The sequence below is a fragment of the Arachis ipaensis genome, chromosome B9 (genome assembly GCF_059453495.1).
Source record: "Arachis ipaensis isolate K30076 ecotype BB chromosome B9, ASM5945349v1, whole genome shotgun sequence".
NCBI lineage: Eukaryota > Viridiplantae > Streptophyta > Magnoliopsida > Fabales > Fabaceae > Arachis > Arachis ipaensis.
In genome coordinates this window covers 89,372,088-89,389,814 of record NC_142444.1, presented here as the reverse complement: position 1 = coordinate 89,389,814, position 17,727 = coordinate 89,372,088, and positions in this window count along the sequence as shown.

Genomic DNA, 17,727 nt, shown 5'->3' with positions numbered 1-17,727 from the left:
TTTATATTTATTTCGAAAATGAAATAAATTAAAATAGAATAAATAAAAATTGAATAATGATTTTGAAAAAAAAAGTTTTAAATTTTGAAATAAAAAAATCTGAATTTTAGAAATATATTTCGAAAATTTGTTTTTAAAAAAAAGAGAAAAGATATTTTTGATTTTTAAGAGGAAAGAGAAAAACAATAAAATAGCACAAGATTTAAAATTTTTAGATCTAATGCTCCCTATTTTCGAAAATTTTGGAGGGAAAACACCAAGGAACACCAAACTTAAAAATTTTAAGATCAAGTCACAAGGAAAACTCAAAAACACAAAGAAAGAACACCAAACTTAAAATTTTTAGAAAACCAAACCAAAATTTTCGAAAATTTTAAGGAAAATCAACAAGAAAACACCAAACTTAAACTTTGGCACAGGATCTAATAGAGAAATTATTTTTGAAAACTAATTTTAAAAAGAAAATAAGGATTCTAAAATTTTAACACGACAATAATAAGAGACTCTAAACAAAAAAAGAAATTTTTCCTAATCTAAGCAACAAAATAATCCGTCAGTTGTTCAAACACGAACAATCCCCGACAACGGCGCCAAAAACTTGGTGCACAAATTGTGAATCACACTTTTCACAACTCGTACCACTGACCAGCAAGTGCACTGGGTCGTCCAAGTAATACCTCACGTGAGTAAGGGTCGAATCCCACGGAGATTGTTGGTTTGAAGCAATCTATGATTATCTTGTAAATCTTAGTCAGGAAGTGAATTATGTTTATCAGTTGAATTGCAAATAAACAATAGAGCATGGATCAAAGGTCACTTGTTATGTAGTAATGGAGAATATGTTGGAGTTTTGGAGATGCTTTGTCTTCTGAATCTCTGCTTTCCTCTGTCTTCTTGTTCACGCACGCACGTCCTCCTATGGCAAGCTGTGTGTTGGTGGATCACCGTTGTCAATGGCTACCTTCCTTCCTTCCAGTGAAAACTACGGTCACGCGCTCTGTCACAGCACGGCTAATCACCGGTTGGTTCTCGATCCGGTTGGAATAGGATTTACTATCCTTTTGCGTCTGTCACTAACGCCCAGCCTTCAGGAGTTTGAAGCTCGTCACAGTCATTCAATCCTTGAATCCTACTCGGAATACCACAGACAAGGTTTAGACTTTCCGGATTCTCATGAATGCCGCCATCAGTTCTAGCTTATACCACGGAGATTCTGATTAAAGAATCTAAGAGATACTCATTCAATCGGATATAGAACGGAGGTGGTTGTCAGGCACACGTTCATGTTTTGAGGAAGGTGATGAATGTCACAGATCATCACCTTCATCATAGTTAAGCGCGAATGAACATCTTAGATAGGAACAAGCGTGTTTGGATGGAGAACAGAAATACTTGCATTAATTCATCGAGACACAGCAGAGCTCCTCACCCCCAACAATGGGGTTTAGAGACTCATGCCGTCAGAGAATACAAGGGTTTGATCTAAAATGTCATGAGATACAAAATAAATCTCTAAAAGTTGTTTAAATACTAAACTAGTAGCCTAGGTTTACAAAAAGTGAGTAGACTATGATGGATGATGCAGAGATCCACTTCTGCGGCCCACTTGGTGTGTGCTGGGCTGAGATTTAAGCAAGTCACGTGCAGAGGCCATTTGTGGAGTTGAACGCCAGTTTTTGTGCCAGTTTGGGCGTTCAACTCCAGCTTTTGATCCTTTTCTGGCGCTGGACGCCAGAATTGGGCAGAGAACTGGCGTTGAACGCCAGTTTACGTCATTTATTCTTGTGCAAAGTATGGACTATTATATATTGCTGGAAAGCCCTGGATGTCTACTTTCTAACGCAATTGGAAGCATGCCATTTCGAGTTCTGTAGCTCCATAAAATCCACTTTGAGTGCAGGGAGGTCAGAATCCAATAGCATCAGCACTCCTTTTTCAGCCTGAAACAGATTTTTGCTCAGCTCCTTCAATTTCAGCCAGAAAAATACCTGAAATTACAGAAAAACACACAACTCATAGTAAAGTCTAGAAATATGAATTTTTCCTAAAAACTAATGGAAATAAACTAAAAACTAACTAAAATATACTAAAAACTATATGAAATTAACCCCAAAAAGCGTATAAAATATCTGCTCATCAACGACCTAGTGCACTTGCTGGTTAGTTGTGTGAAGTTGTGAAAAAGAATTGAGATTACAGTTGTGCGTACCAAGTTGTTGGCGCCATTGAGATCAAAATTTCGTGCACCAAAGGCTCATCCAGGAAATGCTGCAGAGCCCGTCAATCTCGAAAGAAGAAAAGGTCCTAGCCATAATAGGTTTGGATCAAGGATGGATGACTCCCATAATTAACTACCTCCAAACAGAAACACTCTCTACAGATAAGAAGGAGGCAAAGAGGTTAAAATGGGAGGCACATTACTACACTATCATAATCAATACTCTATACAAGAGAGGGATCTCAACACCATTGTTAAAATGTGTGCCGACTTCCAACACAAAGGAAGTTTTAGAAGAGGTACACAGTGGCATCTGTGACAACCATCTCAGAGCACAAGCTCTCATAAAAAAAAGTACTCCGGGCCAGATTCTATTGGCCAACTTTACAAAAAGAAGCAATAGAATTCGTAAAGACATGTCCACCATGTCAGAAGCATGCTAATTTTCACATGGCCCCACCAGAGGAGCTCATCAGCGTAACCTCACCCTGGCCATTTGCAAAATGGGGACTCGACCTCCTCGGGCCCTTCCCTCAAGGATCAGGATAGGTCAAGTTCCTCATCATCGGAGTAGACTATTTTACAAAATGGATTGAGGCAGAACCCCTAGCTAACGCCACTGCTCAAAGAAGTCAAAAATTCTAATATAGAAATATTGTCACAAGATTTGGGGTTCTATACTCCATCACCACAGATAATGGCACTCAATTTATAGACACAGGCTTCAGAAAATCGGTGGCCGACTTGAAAATAAAGCACCAATTCACATCCGTAGAACACCCCTAGGCTAATGGATAAGCAGAAGCTGCCAACAAAGTCGAACTGGCTGGGTTAAAACGGAGATTACAGGACGCAAAGGGAGCCTGGGCTGAATTGCTCCCACAAGTCCTATGGGCATATCGGACAACTCTACACTCCACTACAAAGGAATCACCCTTCCGATTAGCTTACGAAATGGAGGCAATGATCCTAGTGGAAGTTGAAGAAGGGTCACCCAGAGTGATCCACTACAGTGAAGAGGCCAACTCCCAACTTCAAAGGGAAGAACTCGACCTACTTCCAAAAATCCGAGAAAGAGCTCGGATCAAGGAAGAGGCGTTGAAAAATCAAATGGCCTCAAGATACAATCAGAAGGATGTACCGTGAAGCTTTGCCAACAACGACCTCATCCTAATCCGAAATGATATCGGAACAAGTCGACCGGGAGAGGGAAAGCTAGCAGCTAATTGGAAAGGACCCTACCAAGTCACAGAGGTACTGGGAAAGGGCTACTACAGGGTGTCCGAACTAGAAGGGCAAGAGCTACCAAGGTCGTGGCATGCCTGCAACCTAAGAAGGTATTATAGTTAGAGGCAATAAAGATCTTAGGTCAAGGTGCACTCTTTTTCCTGAAAAGGTTTTTTAACGAGGCACCAAGCCATGATCTATAAAATTGCCCAACTTAGAAGGGTAAACACCCACATGTATATATTTGCATATTTCTATTTTGAATAAAGTTTTTTCAGATTTTCTACAAATCCCCCTTATCAAGGCGCATTAATCTAAAACGCAAAAAATTCATTGCCCGATTATAAAGCTACAAGATCGGCAAAAAGTGAAAATCAAATTCACTGCTCGATCACAATAAAGACCAATGAAGATGAAAACCGAATTCATCAAAGGTCGACCAAACGAGGATCAAACTCAATTTCTACAAAATTGGCAAAGATGAAAAGCGGCAAAACAGAATAATGCAAGAAGTTATCAAAATTGATCCATAGGAAAGGACCTGACGAGGTCTTAATAAAAATGGATTGCTAAAAATAACTTAAAGACGGACCGATGCAAAGAAGTCGGACCAGTCGACCACAACAACAAAAAGTTATAAAAACTAAATCCCTAGAAAGAGGCCTGGCCAGCCTTAAAAAAGAGGATTACTAGAAATAACTTAGAAGGGACCGGCATGATGAAGTCGGCCCAACAAAATCACAAAAGTTATAAAAAAGTAATCCATAAAAGAGACCTGACCAAAGTTCAAATAATATGGATTACTAGAAATAACTTAGAAGGGACCGGCATGATGAAGTCGGCCCAGCAAAACCACAAAAGTTATAAAAAGAAATCCATAAAAGAGACCTGACCGAGGTCCAAACAATATAGATTACTAAAAATAATTTAGAAGGGACCAACGTGACGAAGTCGGCCCTACAAAGCTACAAAAAGTTATAAATAAATAATCCATAAAAAGAGACATGACAAAGTCCGAGCAAAAAATGGATTATTAAGAAATAACTTCGAACAGACCGAGATGAATAAGTTGGCCGATAGAAGGCACGCGCTACAAGGGACCCAAGTCGGACCCCGAAAGCCATGACCTCAATAAAAGCAATCTACAAGTATTATATTAAAGAATGCGAAAAAGACTAGCTGAACAAAGCTAGCTTCAAGTAAAGCAGGGAATAAAGCACAAAGGCAATCAAAAGAGGTCGGACAGCGAGATTCCAGCACTCTCAAGATGCCAAAAAAATGTCAAGAAAAAGATGCAGACAAACATATCACAAAGAGACAAGGCTATTATAATAACGGACTCAAGAAGCCACTTGAAGTCGACCCTAAGAAGCCTGAGAAACTACTTTGTTTTTCTAAAATAAAGTTGCTAACAGAAAAGCAACCAAAATATCCAAAAGTCAAAACAAACCACCAATTACAGAAATAAAGAGTTCAAAAGCCCACAAGACCAGGCTATACACAATACATCAGAAAAAATTACAAAGGATCCAAAGACTTCCCAGTAGCAGCATCTCGGGGTGAAGGAGGACGAGTCTGAAGGGGTACCGCATCTACCGTCCCATCATCCCGGTTCAGGATCTGGACGTCAGGATCAGACTCAGGTTGACCGACCTCAACTTCCGGAGTTGAGGAAGGCGGGGCAACAGAGTCTTCGGCAGATGGCACAGGAGGGGGATCCACATCTACATCATCATCATCAGGGTCGTCAGGGACAATCTTACCATCTTTTACAATGTTGTGCAATCTAAAAAGGGTGAGGTCGAGCTCAGGCGCGAGAACTCGAACCTGATCCTTCAAATTCTCATAAGCAACATTCACACTGCGCACAAGATGACCTTAGAGCTCGGCATAGTCAGCTCGAGCAGATTCCAAACTCTCCCTAAGATCCATCATCTCCCCATAAGTTGTGACATAGCTCTCCTTATGCTTCAGCGCCATATCCTCAGCCAACTTTGCAGAAGCCACAGTAGCAGTAGCCCGAGTCTTCTCACCCTCCAACTCTTTTTCTAGCCTCGCCATCTTCACCTCAAGCTCTTCCTTCAAACCATTGATCCGGTCAAACTCCGATTTGGCCTTTTCCATAAAAGCCTTCATTGCATGAACAGGAAGATCCTGGGCAGTTCGGTATAAAGCGGCTCCCATATGAGCATTCTTTATACTACTTCAAGTGATGAAGTCCAAATGACGAAGAATGGATACATCGTCAGTTGGAACCCCACCATAAGGAGCAATTTGTTGATCGACAAACCCAACGGCATCAAAGTCGGGGGCATCCAAATTGAATGGCTCGACAGTCCTCTGTCTTTTTAGAGAAGGACCAATAATAGAAGAAGTAGCAGCAGAAGTCGGGGGAGGATCAACTAAATGGACCTTAGGAGTTGGATTCATCTTCCTCGGCTTAGTAGAGCTCAAGATCGGCTTCTTAGGAGGAACATGACAAGATCCCTCCCCTGCAGCTTTTGCCGAGATGTTCTGCGCGGCGATGGCCTTTCTCGCCTTCTTAAAGGCCCTCATGGAGTCATTATTTTTAACCATTTCTGAAAAATACAAACAAAACAAGTTACAAAGCTGGAAGAAATAGAAAACAAAAAACAAGTAAGCCAAAGCAAAAAGAAGTCGACCACTACCCAGCTCGGGTCGGACAAGGGAAGGGTCTCCTAAAAATCTTTTTGTGTCAAGATGAGGAGGTTGTCCCTAAATTCCCTCCAACAATGTCACGAAAGCCTTCTCAACCTCATCAAGCATCTTCCATGTATATTTAGATACTACAACTTTCTTTTGCCAACATAAGGGGAAGGCAGGTTCACCATTCGACTCTAAGAAAAAGGGTCAAGCTCCCTCAACAGCTCAGACCTTAAAAAAGTAGTTCTTAAAATCCCTAAAAGACTCATCGTACATAGAAAACACTTTGTGCCCTTGGGAAGACCTGAAAGAAACCCAAGAAGCTTTCTTTTTGGTAGGCCCAGGCTTGGTCAAAACAAAAAGATACAGAAAGAGAGTTTGAGAAGGTGTGACGTCCAACTCTTGGCAAAGCAACTGAAAGATCTTGATAAAGCCCCAAGAGTTCGGATGGAGCTGGGATGGAGCCACATTACACAACCACAACAAGTCGGTCTCAAAAGAGGTAAAAGGAAAAGTAATGTTCAGCTGGCTGAAAAAATAGTCATAGGCATAGAAGAAGGAACATTCTCCCTAGGTCAGAGAAGGAAAGCAAACCCTTTCATTGGAGTCAGGCACTACCAATTCATAGTTTTTCTCTAGATCTCTACGACTACAGATACGGTGATGTTTTCTAAATTCCACAAGGTACTCGAAATTAACTACTGAAACACACATCAAGACGAAGGAGTCTAGCCAATCAGACATACCCTTGGGGACTTTGGAGGAGGTCTCGACAATATTTTTGCGAGAAGACATGGTCAACTAGTCCTACAGCAAATAAACGGAGAAAGGGATTACTAAATAAAACAACTCGGGCATAACAAAAGCAGCTCGGACAAAAATAGATATAACTCGACCTAAGGCACACATGGCTCAAGCAGTAAAAGGAAAACCCCAAGACTCACACTAAGGTCCAGGGGCATCCTTTGGAGGCAGTAACAGAGCAATCTCCCAGAAAAGTCTACAAGGCTACATCCCAACAAATCTCTCAAACAAAGAAAATAACCCTCTTCTGACAAGCAACACTCCGAGAAGAAAATTACAAATCAAAAAATCATTAAAAAATGGTTATCTCTTACAAATCTATCAGCAAAGAAAACCATCAAACATCAAACGGGACAAATGGAAATCATCAAAGGCACAATCTTCTTCAGAATTAAGCAGTTCATAAGCCTCAGTAACGACATGCAGATTCAAAATAAGAAACAATAAAGGCATGCAAAAACCCTAAAAACACCAAACGCAAAAAGGATCATTCAAAATGAAAGAGACTCCTAGAACACACATTACAGTGATAAGTAGATGCATGACAAACGCAGAAAAGATCCAAGATTTTTTAAACACGAAGCCAAGCAAGATCAAAACTTTGCAAATACAAAAAAGTGTAGAAGGAATGAAAGAAAGAAAACCAACTTGCAAAGACGATGAACGCTAAAGAGGTTGGAGACGGGAAGCGAAACCAGGAATCACCTTTTGAACAAAATGAAGCACCAACAAACCACCAATGGCATCACAGAGAGAAGCATGAAAACGCAAAAACAAAAGTCTCAAGAGAACGAAGAAGCACAAACAAAACGGAAGAATAAAAGAGAAAGGGGGAAGTTACAGCGAGCAAGAGAAAAGAGAGAAAGTTTTAATGTAATTCAAAATGAAACAAGAAAGAGGGAGACAAAGGAAATGGAACATTAAGAAGTTAATGGGGCATTAAAAACTCTCGTACGTTCCCAAGGCAAGGAACGCCTGTTTTCAAAATCAAAGAAAAAAGAAAAAACGCTCTGAATTCAGAAGGGGTCTCTACAAAAATAAATCGACAATGCTCGAGCTCGGCTTTTACAGAGAAGGATTGAAGTCTTGAAACTAAGGACTTGACCTCAAAAGGAAGACCACACTCGAGCAGGGGCACTGTTCATACCTTGGGGCGAGTTGTCCGACCCGGGCTGCTTGACGACAAGTCGACCGACCTTTTCGGGTCAAGACTATCCGACCTCTTCTCAAAGAGCTCGGCCAAATCACCAAGAAAAGCCCAAAAAGGGCCCAAACAGAGGAAAACGACCCAAATCCAAAGGCAGCCCAAGCCTATAGAGATAAGGGCGATTCCCTTGAAGATAAGATGACTTCACTCAAAAATAAGATAAAGATAAGATAACTATCTTATCTCCAAGAAGGTCACTCCTCACCATTATAAATACACTGGCGCACCCAGGTATAACTCATACTCTAATTCTACTAAAAAACTGCTCAATACCCTTGCTAACTTAAGCATCGGAGTCCCTTGCAGGTACTACCACCCTCCGATGACAAAAGGATCAATATCATCGCCAGTTCAACAAGTCGGACGCAACCGCTCCGGCCACTACCCACAAGTCGGACACGTCATCTCTGACCATCATAGAAGATATCATCCGAGATCGACTTACAGTTTCAGGTAACCCTCGGAACAAGAACCCTTCTTGCTCTTGGAAGAATGCTTGAAGGTCTTGTTCTTCTTGGGGCAAGGGTTGTAAAACTTAATATTAAGGTGAAAAAGGAGATTCAAAGGTTGAGAGAAAGGTTGTGTAGTTGGAAGGTGTGTCATATGGGTGGGGGTATTGAGGTGGTGTATAAGGGGGTGATGGTTTATAACGTTGGTAGAAAGATGTGTAGACATTTTGATTCCATGGAGGTGAATGATATGGTACTTGAAGGGTTGGTGGTTGGAGGTTATGTATGGGGTATCCTTCATATCCTTAGGTTTGATATTCATATAGGGGAGGGCTTGCGGAGGGATTTGGCTCGTTGTGGTATGGAAAAGATTCCTCCTCCCTCCATCATTTCTCCAATTCCTTGATACAATCCCAATTTGAATTCATCATACCCTACAAAACAATCTCAACCAAGCTCCAAGCAACAAGGGTGATAGCTCATAGAGAAAATAGAAAATAAAAACTAAAGACATTAAGTATCAAAAGAAACAAAATCCTAATTAATAGCAAAAACAAGTAAACAACCCAAAAAGTATCTATTCACACTATTCACATATTTACAACAACCAAAATATAGCACTCATGACGCTAGCTCCGTGGCAACGGGGCCAAAATTTGATAAGGAAGATTTATACCAATTTGGATTTCTCAAAACAACTTCCATTGTACGTATAGACCAAACCGGCAATAGATCCTCTCAATCAAATTTAAATTCTAAAAATAGTCACAATTCAAAGAAAATATAAACCGAGAGTATTTAGACACCCGAGTCATTCTCCCTAGGAACTAGTGTCAACAAATGCATACAATTTTGGTTGTGGGAAACAAGGGGTGTTTTCAATGATTTTCAATTAATAAACTAATCATGGAATAAAGGAACTATGTATGTAATATAAACAAGTAGGACTCAAAATTGATTGAAAAGTGGTTTAGAACATAAATGAAACCTTGACTTGGGATGGATTATGGAATCCCTTCCTTGCCATTACCATAAATATGATAATTATCATGAGTTAATCTCGCTTAGTTAACCCTTAACTTCGAGGAGTAAGTCAAGCAAGCATAATTGACCTTAATCCATAAGTTCTAACCAACTTACCAAACTAGTTGATAAAAGGCTAGCTTTAATGGAAATAAGAATCAACCAACTCCCCAAGAATTACCACTAAATATTGGACATTATGGCTCTAGTAATCTATAAACTCATTTGCCCAAGCCAACGGGTGAAAATCTACCCCACAACTAAGATTGGCATTTCATCAAATACATGGAGGGCATAATCATAAAACATGGCAAAATTGGGAAAATAGTGAAAGCTATGAACCATAAATGATAACAAGCAACCAAAGCAACTCAACAAGCATAAAATGAGCATCAAACATCAAGTTCAATAACTAGGAATCCAAAATTGCAAGATTATGTAAATATTGACAAGAGAAATTGAAATAGATGAAAGTGTAGAACAAGTAATGTAATTAGAAGAGAAATTAAAGAAATACTTACAATGCAATTGCTATAATCCAAAATCAAACTTGAAGTATAAAATTCTACAAACCCTAATTAAACCTAAGAGAGAATTTCCTAATCTACACTACTCCTACTCCTACTATGTGTTTCTACCCTACAAGTGAGCTCCTCCTTCATATGGCATGAAATTCCCCTGATATAGCACTTGATTTTAGCCTCCAAGCCTTCACACGTATGCGTCGTTTGATGAAATATGCTCCCACATGTACGCGTGGATCACGCGTATGCGTCGCCAAACTTGCACGTGTGTGCATATGCACACTTCAATGTGTGCACGCACTGAAGCTGAATCTTCCAAAACTTTATTTCCTCATGCTTTCTCCCTTTTTGCACGCTTTCCCTTACGTCTTCCATCTATATTAGCCTTGTAACCCTGAAATTACTCATCAAACACATCAAGGCACCCAATGGAATGAAAGTGGAATAAAATTGGTTAAATTTAGCACAAAATAGCATGTTTTCACAATTAAGCACAATTTAGGGAGAAAACATAAAAGCATGCTATTTTGGTGAAGAAGTGTGAGTTTGTGTGATGAAATCCACTCAAATCATGCTAAAATATATCGGAAAATATGGATTCATCAGTCCCACAGCATCTTCACCTACCCCCACTTTCTTTCACACTTCCCCATATATATTTCCCTATAAACCCTTGCCCAATCACATCCATACCACTTCCCCACAACCATCATAACTACCACCTATGCCCACCTACTTCAAAATTAACTTTCCCACCCAAAACCCACCCTATGGCCGAACTTATACCCAAATACCCCTCTTCATAACCCTTCATACACACACTTCTCCTACCCTTATACACCCCACAAGGCCGAGCCCTCTCTCTCCTTCTATATCCTTCTATTTTCTTCTTCGTCTACTCCATTCTTCTCTTTTCTTTATTTTTGCTCGAGGACGAGCAAAGTTTTAAGTTTGGTGATGAAAAAGCATAGCTTTTTTCTTTCCATTACCATTCATGGCACCCAAGGTTGGAGACTCCTCTAGAAAGAGGAAAGGAAAGACAATAGCCATTAGGAGATGGAGAGATTCATCACCAAAGACCACCAAGACCACTTCTATGAAGTAGTGGCTGAGAAGAAAGTGATCCCTGAGGTCCCTTTCATGCTAAAGAAGAATGAGTATCTGGAAATCCGAAGAGAGATCCGGAGAAGAAGTTGAGAAGTCATAACCAATCCCATTCAGGATGTTGGAATTCTCATGGTGCAAGAGTTCTATGTTAATGCATGGGTTACTAAAAACCATAACACTAGTGTGAACCCAAATCCAAGAAATTGGAGCACCATGGTTTGAGGAAGAATCTTAGATTTCAGCCCGAAAAGTGTGAGGTTGGCGTTCAACTTGCCTCTTGGTGCACGAAATTGTGATGTCCAGGCTCGAACAATCCCTGGCAACGTGAGCAACTTGGTACGCGTAATCGTGATTACACTTTAATTCTGTAAAATTCATGGCTCTTTCTTTCCCTGGCAATGGCGCCAAGAACATGGCGCCAATACCATGGTTCACAACTTCGATACAACTAACCAGCAAGTGCACTGGGTCGTCCAAGTAATACCTTACGTGAGTAAGGGTCGAATCCCACGGAGATTGTTGGTATGAAGCAAGCTATGGTCACCTTGCAAATCTCAGTCAGGCAGATATAAGTTGATAATGATGTTTTCGAATAATAAATAATAGAATATGGATAGAGGTACTTATGTAATTCATTGGTAGGAATTTCAGATAAGCGAATGGAGATGCTTTTCGTTCCTCTGAACCTCTGCTTTCCTGCTATCTTAATCCAATCAGTCTTACTCCTTTCCATGGCTGGCTTTATGCAAGGGCATCACCGTTGTCAGTGGCTACATCCCCTCCTCTCAGTGAAAAATATGCTCACATGCTCTGTCACAGCACGGCTAATCATTTGTCGGTTCTCGATCATGCTGGAATAGGATTCACCCTCCTTTTGCGTCTGTCACTAACGCCCAGCACTCGCGAGTTTGAAGCTCGTCACAGTCATTCAATCATTGAATCCTACTCGGAATACCACAGACAAGGTTTAGACTTTCCGGATTCTCTTGAATGCCACCATCATTCTAGCTTACACCACGAAGATTCCGATTAAGAGATCTAAGAGATATTCATTCTAGCTTATTTCATGTAGAACGGAAGTGTTTGTCAGGCACGTGTTCATAGGGGAGAATGGTGATGAGCGTCACACATAATCATCACCTTCATCACGTTCTTGGGTGCGAATGGATATCTTAGAAGCGAAATAAGATGAGTTGAATAGAAAACAGAAGTACTTTGCATTAATCTTTGAGGAACAGCAGAGCTCCACACCTTAATCTATGGAGTGTAGAAACTCTACCGTTGAAAATACATAAGTGATAGGTCCAGGCATGGCCGAGATGGCCAGCCCCCTAAAACGTGATCACAAGATCAGAATACAATCCAGGATCTAGGATGGTCCAAAAGATGTCTAATACAATAGTAAAAGGTCCTATTTATAATAAACTAGCCACTAGGGTTTACATGAGTAAGTAATTGATGCATAAATCCACTTCCGGGGCCCACTTGGTGTGTGCTTGGGCTGGGCTTGAGTGTTGCACGTGTAGAGGTCCTTCTTGGAGTTGAACGCCAGCTTTTGTGCCAGTTTGGGCGTTCAACTCTGGTTTTGGCTCCTTTTCTGGCGCTGGACGCCAGATTTGGGTAGAAAGCTGGCGTTAAACGCCAGTTTACGTCATCTATTCTTGGCCAAAGCATGGACTATTATATATTGATGGAAAGCCCTGGATGTCGACTTTCCAACGCAATTGGAAGCGCGCCATTTAGAGTTCTATAGCTCCAGAAAATCCACTTTGAGTGCAGGGAGGTCAGAATCCGACAGCATCAGCAGTCCTTCTTCAACCTCTGAATCTGATTTCTGCTCAAGTCCCTCAATTTCAGCCAGAAAATACCTGAAATCACAGAAAAACACACAAACTCATAGTAAAGTCCAGGAATGTGAATTTAACATAAAAACTAATGAAAACATCCCTAAAAGTAACTAGATCCTACTAGAAACATACTAAAAACAATGTCAAAAAGCGTATAAATTATCCGCTCATCACAACACCAAACTTAAATTGTTGCTTGTCCCCAAGCAACTGAAAGTCAAGTAGGATAAAAAGAAGAGAATATACTATAAATTCCAAACTATCAGTGAAACATAGCTTCAATCGTATGAGCGGGACTTATAGCTTTTTGCCTGTTGAATAGTTTTGGCATCTCACTTTATCCATTGAGGTTCAGAATGATTGGCGTCTATAGGAACTTCAGATTTCGAATAGTGTTATTGATTCTCCTAGTTCAGTATGATGATTCTTGAACACAGCTTCTTTATGAGTCTTGGCCGTGGCCCTAAGCACTTTGTTTTCCAGTATTACCACCGGATACATAAATGCCACAGACACATAATTTGGGTGAACCTTTTCAGATTGTGACTCAGCTTTGCTAAAGTCCCCAATTAGAGGTGTCCAGGGTTCTTAAGCACACTATTTTTTTTGCTTTGGACCTTGACTTTTACCGCTCAGTCTCAAGTTTTCACTTGACACCTACACGCCACAAGCACATGGTTAGGGACAGCTTGGTTTAGCCGCTTAGACCAGGATTTTATTCCTTTAGGCCCTCCTATCCACTGATGCTCAAAGCCTTGGGATCCTTTTTATTGCCCTTGCCTTTTGGTTTTAAGGGTTATTGGCTTTTTGCTCTTGCCTCTTGGTTTTAAGAGCTTTTGGCTTTTTCTGCTTGCTTTTCTTTCTTTTTTTTTTCTATTTTTTTTTCGCCTATATTTTTTTTTCTGCAAGCCTTGTTCTTTGCTGCTTTTTCTTGCTTCAAGAATCATTTTTATGATTTTTCAGATTATCAAATAACATGTCTCCTAGTCATCATTCTTTCAAGAGCCAACATATTTAACATTCTTAAACAACAACTTCAAAAGACATATGCACTGTTCAAGCATTCATTCAGAAAACAAGAAGCATTGTCACCACATCAATATAATTAAGCTAAGTTCAAGGATAAATTCGAAACTCATGTACTTCTTGTTCTTTTGAATTAAAACAGTTTTTATTTTAAGAGAGGTGATGGACTCATAGGACATTCATAACCTTAAGACAAAGTTATTAACTACTAATGATCATGTAATGAAGACAGACACATAGATAAGCACATATCATAGAAAACGAAAAACAGAAGAAATAAGAACAAGGAATGAATCCACCTTAGTGATGGTGGCGTTTCCTTCTTGAGGAACCAATGATGTCCTTGAGCTCTTCTATGTCTCTTCCTTGTCTTTGTTGCTCCTCCCTCATTGCTTTTTGATCTTCTCTTATTTCATGAAGCATGATGGAGTGCTCTTGATGTTCCACCCTTAGTTGTCCCATGTTGGAACTTAATTCTTCTAGGGAGGTGTTGATGTGCTCCCAATAGTTCTGTGGAGAAAAGTGAATTTGAGGCATTTCTGGGATCTCATGGTGATGAGCTTCATACGCCTCTTGAGCTCCATGAATGGGCTCTCTTGCTTGCTCCATCTTCTTCTTAGTGATGGGCTTGTCCTCTTTAATGAGGATATCTCCCTCTATGTCAATCCCAGCCGAATTGCATAGGTGGCAGATGAGGTGAGGAAAGGCTAACCTTGCCATAGTGGAGGACTTGTCAGCCACCTTGTAGAGTTCTTAAGGTATAATCTCATGAACTTCCACCTCTTCTCCAATCATGATGCTATGGATCATGATGGCCCGATCTATAGTAACTTCAGACCGGTTGCTAGTGGGAATGATTGAGCATTGAATGAACTCCAACCATCCTCTAGCTACAGGCTTGAGGTCCAATCTTCTTAGTTGAACCGGCTTGCCTTTGGAGTCAATCTTCCATTGAGCTCCTTCTACACATATGTCCATAAGGACTTGGTCCAACCTTTGATCAAATTTGACTCTCCTTGTGTAGGGGCGTGCGTTCTCTTCCATGTTTGGCAAGTTGAATGCCAACCTCACATTTTCCGGACTAAAATCTAAGTATTTCCCCCGAACCATTGTAACATAGTTCTTTGGATCCGGGTTCTTACTTTGATCATGGTTCTTGGTGATCCATGCATTGGCATAGAACTCTTGAACCATTAGGATGCCAACTTGTTGGATGGGATTTGTTAGAACTTCCCAACCTCTTCTTTGAATTTCATGTCGGATCTCCGGATACTCATTTCTTTTGAGTTTGAAAGGGACCTCAGGGATCACCTTCTTCTTGGCCACAACATCATAGAAGTGGTCTTGATAGGCTTTGGAGATGAATCTTTCCATCTCCCATGACTCGGATGTGGAAGCTTTTGTCTTCCCTTTCCCCTTTCTAGAGGATTCTCCGGTCTTAGGTGCCATCAATGGTAATGGAAAAACAAAAAGCTTATGCTTTTACCACACCAAACTTAGAATTTTGCTCGCCCTCGAGCAATAAAAGAAAGAATAGATGAAGAAGAAGGAGAAATGGAGGAGAGGGAGGGTGGGGAGTGTTTCGGCCAAGAAGGGTATAGAGGGGTGTGTTGTGTGAAGTTGATGAAGAATGGAGGGCTTTATATAGGGAAGGGAGGGGGGAAAGGTTTCGGCCATATGGGTGGGTTTGGGTGGGAATTTGGTTTTGAATTTTTGAAGGTAGGTGGAGTTTATGAGGTAGGTTTATGGGGAAGAGTGGATGGATGTGAGTGGTGAAGAGGTGATGGGGAAGAGAGTTTGAGGTGATTGGTGAAGGGTTTTTGGGGAAGAGTGTTTATGGGGTTGTGTGAAAGAAAGTGGTGAAAAGAAGTGAGTGGAGGTAGGTGGGGATCCTGTGGGGTCCACAGATCCTGAGGTGTTCAAGGATATACATCCCTGCACCCATTAGGCATGTAAAAGTGCCTTTGCACACAACTCTGGGCGTTCAGCGCCAGGTTGGTGGCCATTTTGGGCGTTCAACGCCCATTTGTGTGCCATTTTTGGCGTTGAACGCCAGAACCATGCCTGTTCTGGCGTTCAGCGCCCAGAAGCTGCCCATTTTGGGCGTTCAGCGCCAGAACCATGCTCTGTTCTGGCGCTGAACGCCAGACAGATGCTCCTCCAGGGTGTGATTTTTCTTCTGCTGTTTTTGATTCCGTTTTTGATTTTTTTGTTTATTTTATGACTCCACATGATCATGAACCTATAAAGACATATAACTAAGAAAAATATAGTTAGATAAATAGAAATTGGGTTGCCTCCCAACAAGCGCTTCTTTAATGTCAATAGCTTGACAGTGGGCTCTCATGGAGCCTTACAGATGTTCAGAGCATTGTTGAAACTCTCCAACACCAAACTTAGAGTTTGGATATAGGAGTTCAACACCAAACTTAGAGTTTGGTTGTGGCCTCCCAACACCAAACTTAGAGTTTGACTGTGGGGGCTCTGGTTGACTCTGCTTTGAGAGAAGCTTTTTCTGCTTCCTCTCCATGGTTGCAGAGGGAGATCCTTGAGTTTTAAACACAAGGGAGTCCTCATTCCATTGAAGGACTATTTCACCTCTGTCAACATCAATCACAGCTCTTGCTGTGGCCAGGAAAGGTCTTCCTAGGATGATGGATTCATCCTCTTCCTTTCCAGTATCCAGGACTATGAAATCAGCAGGGATGTAAAGGCCTTCAACCTGTACTAGCACGTCCTCTACTTGTCCATAAGCCTGTTTTCTTGAACTGTCTGCCATCTCTAATGAGATTTTAGCAGCTTGCACCCCATAGATTCCCAGTTTCTCTATTACAGAGAGGGGCATGAGGTTTATTCCTGAACCAAGGTCACACAGAGCCTTAAAGATCATGGTGCCTATGGTACAGGGTATTATGAACTTTCCAGGATCCTGTCTCTTCAGTGGCAATGTCAGTTGATCCAGATCACTTAGTTCATTGATGAACAAGGGAGGTTCAACTTCCCAAGTATCAATGCCAAATAATTTGGCATTCAGCTTCATGATTGCACCAAGAAACTTGGCAGTTTGCTCTTCAGTAACATCCTCATTCTCTTCAGAAGAGGAATACTTATCAGAGCTCATGAAGGGCATAAGGAGGTTCAATGGAATCTCTATGGTCTCTAGATGAGCCTCAGAGTCCTTTGGTTCCTCAGAGGGAAGCTCCTTATTGATCACTGGACGTCCCAGGAGGTCTTCCTCCTTGGGATTCACGTCCGCTCCTCTCCTCACAGGCTCGGCCATGGTGCTTATGTCAATGGCCTTGCACTCTCCTTTTGGATTCTCTTCTGTATTGCTTGGGAGAGTACTAGGAGGGATTTTAGTGATCCTTTTACTCAGCTGGCCCACTTGTGCTTCCAGATTTCTAATGGAAGATCTTGTTTCATTCATGAAACTTACAGTGGCCTTAGACAGATCAGAGACTAAGTTTGCCAAACTAGAAGTATTTTGTTCAGAGTTCTCTGTCTGTTGCTGAGTGGATGATGGAAAAGCTTTATTATTGTTAAACCTGTTTCTTCCACCATTATTAAAGCCTTGTTGAGGCTTTTAATCCTTCCATGAGAAATTTGGATGATTTCTCCATGATGAGTTATA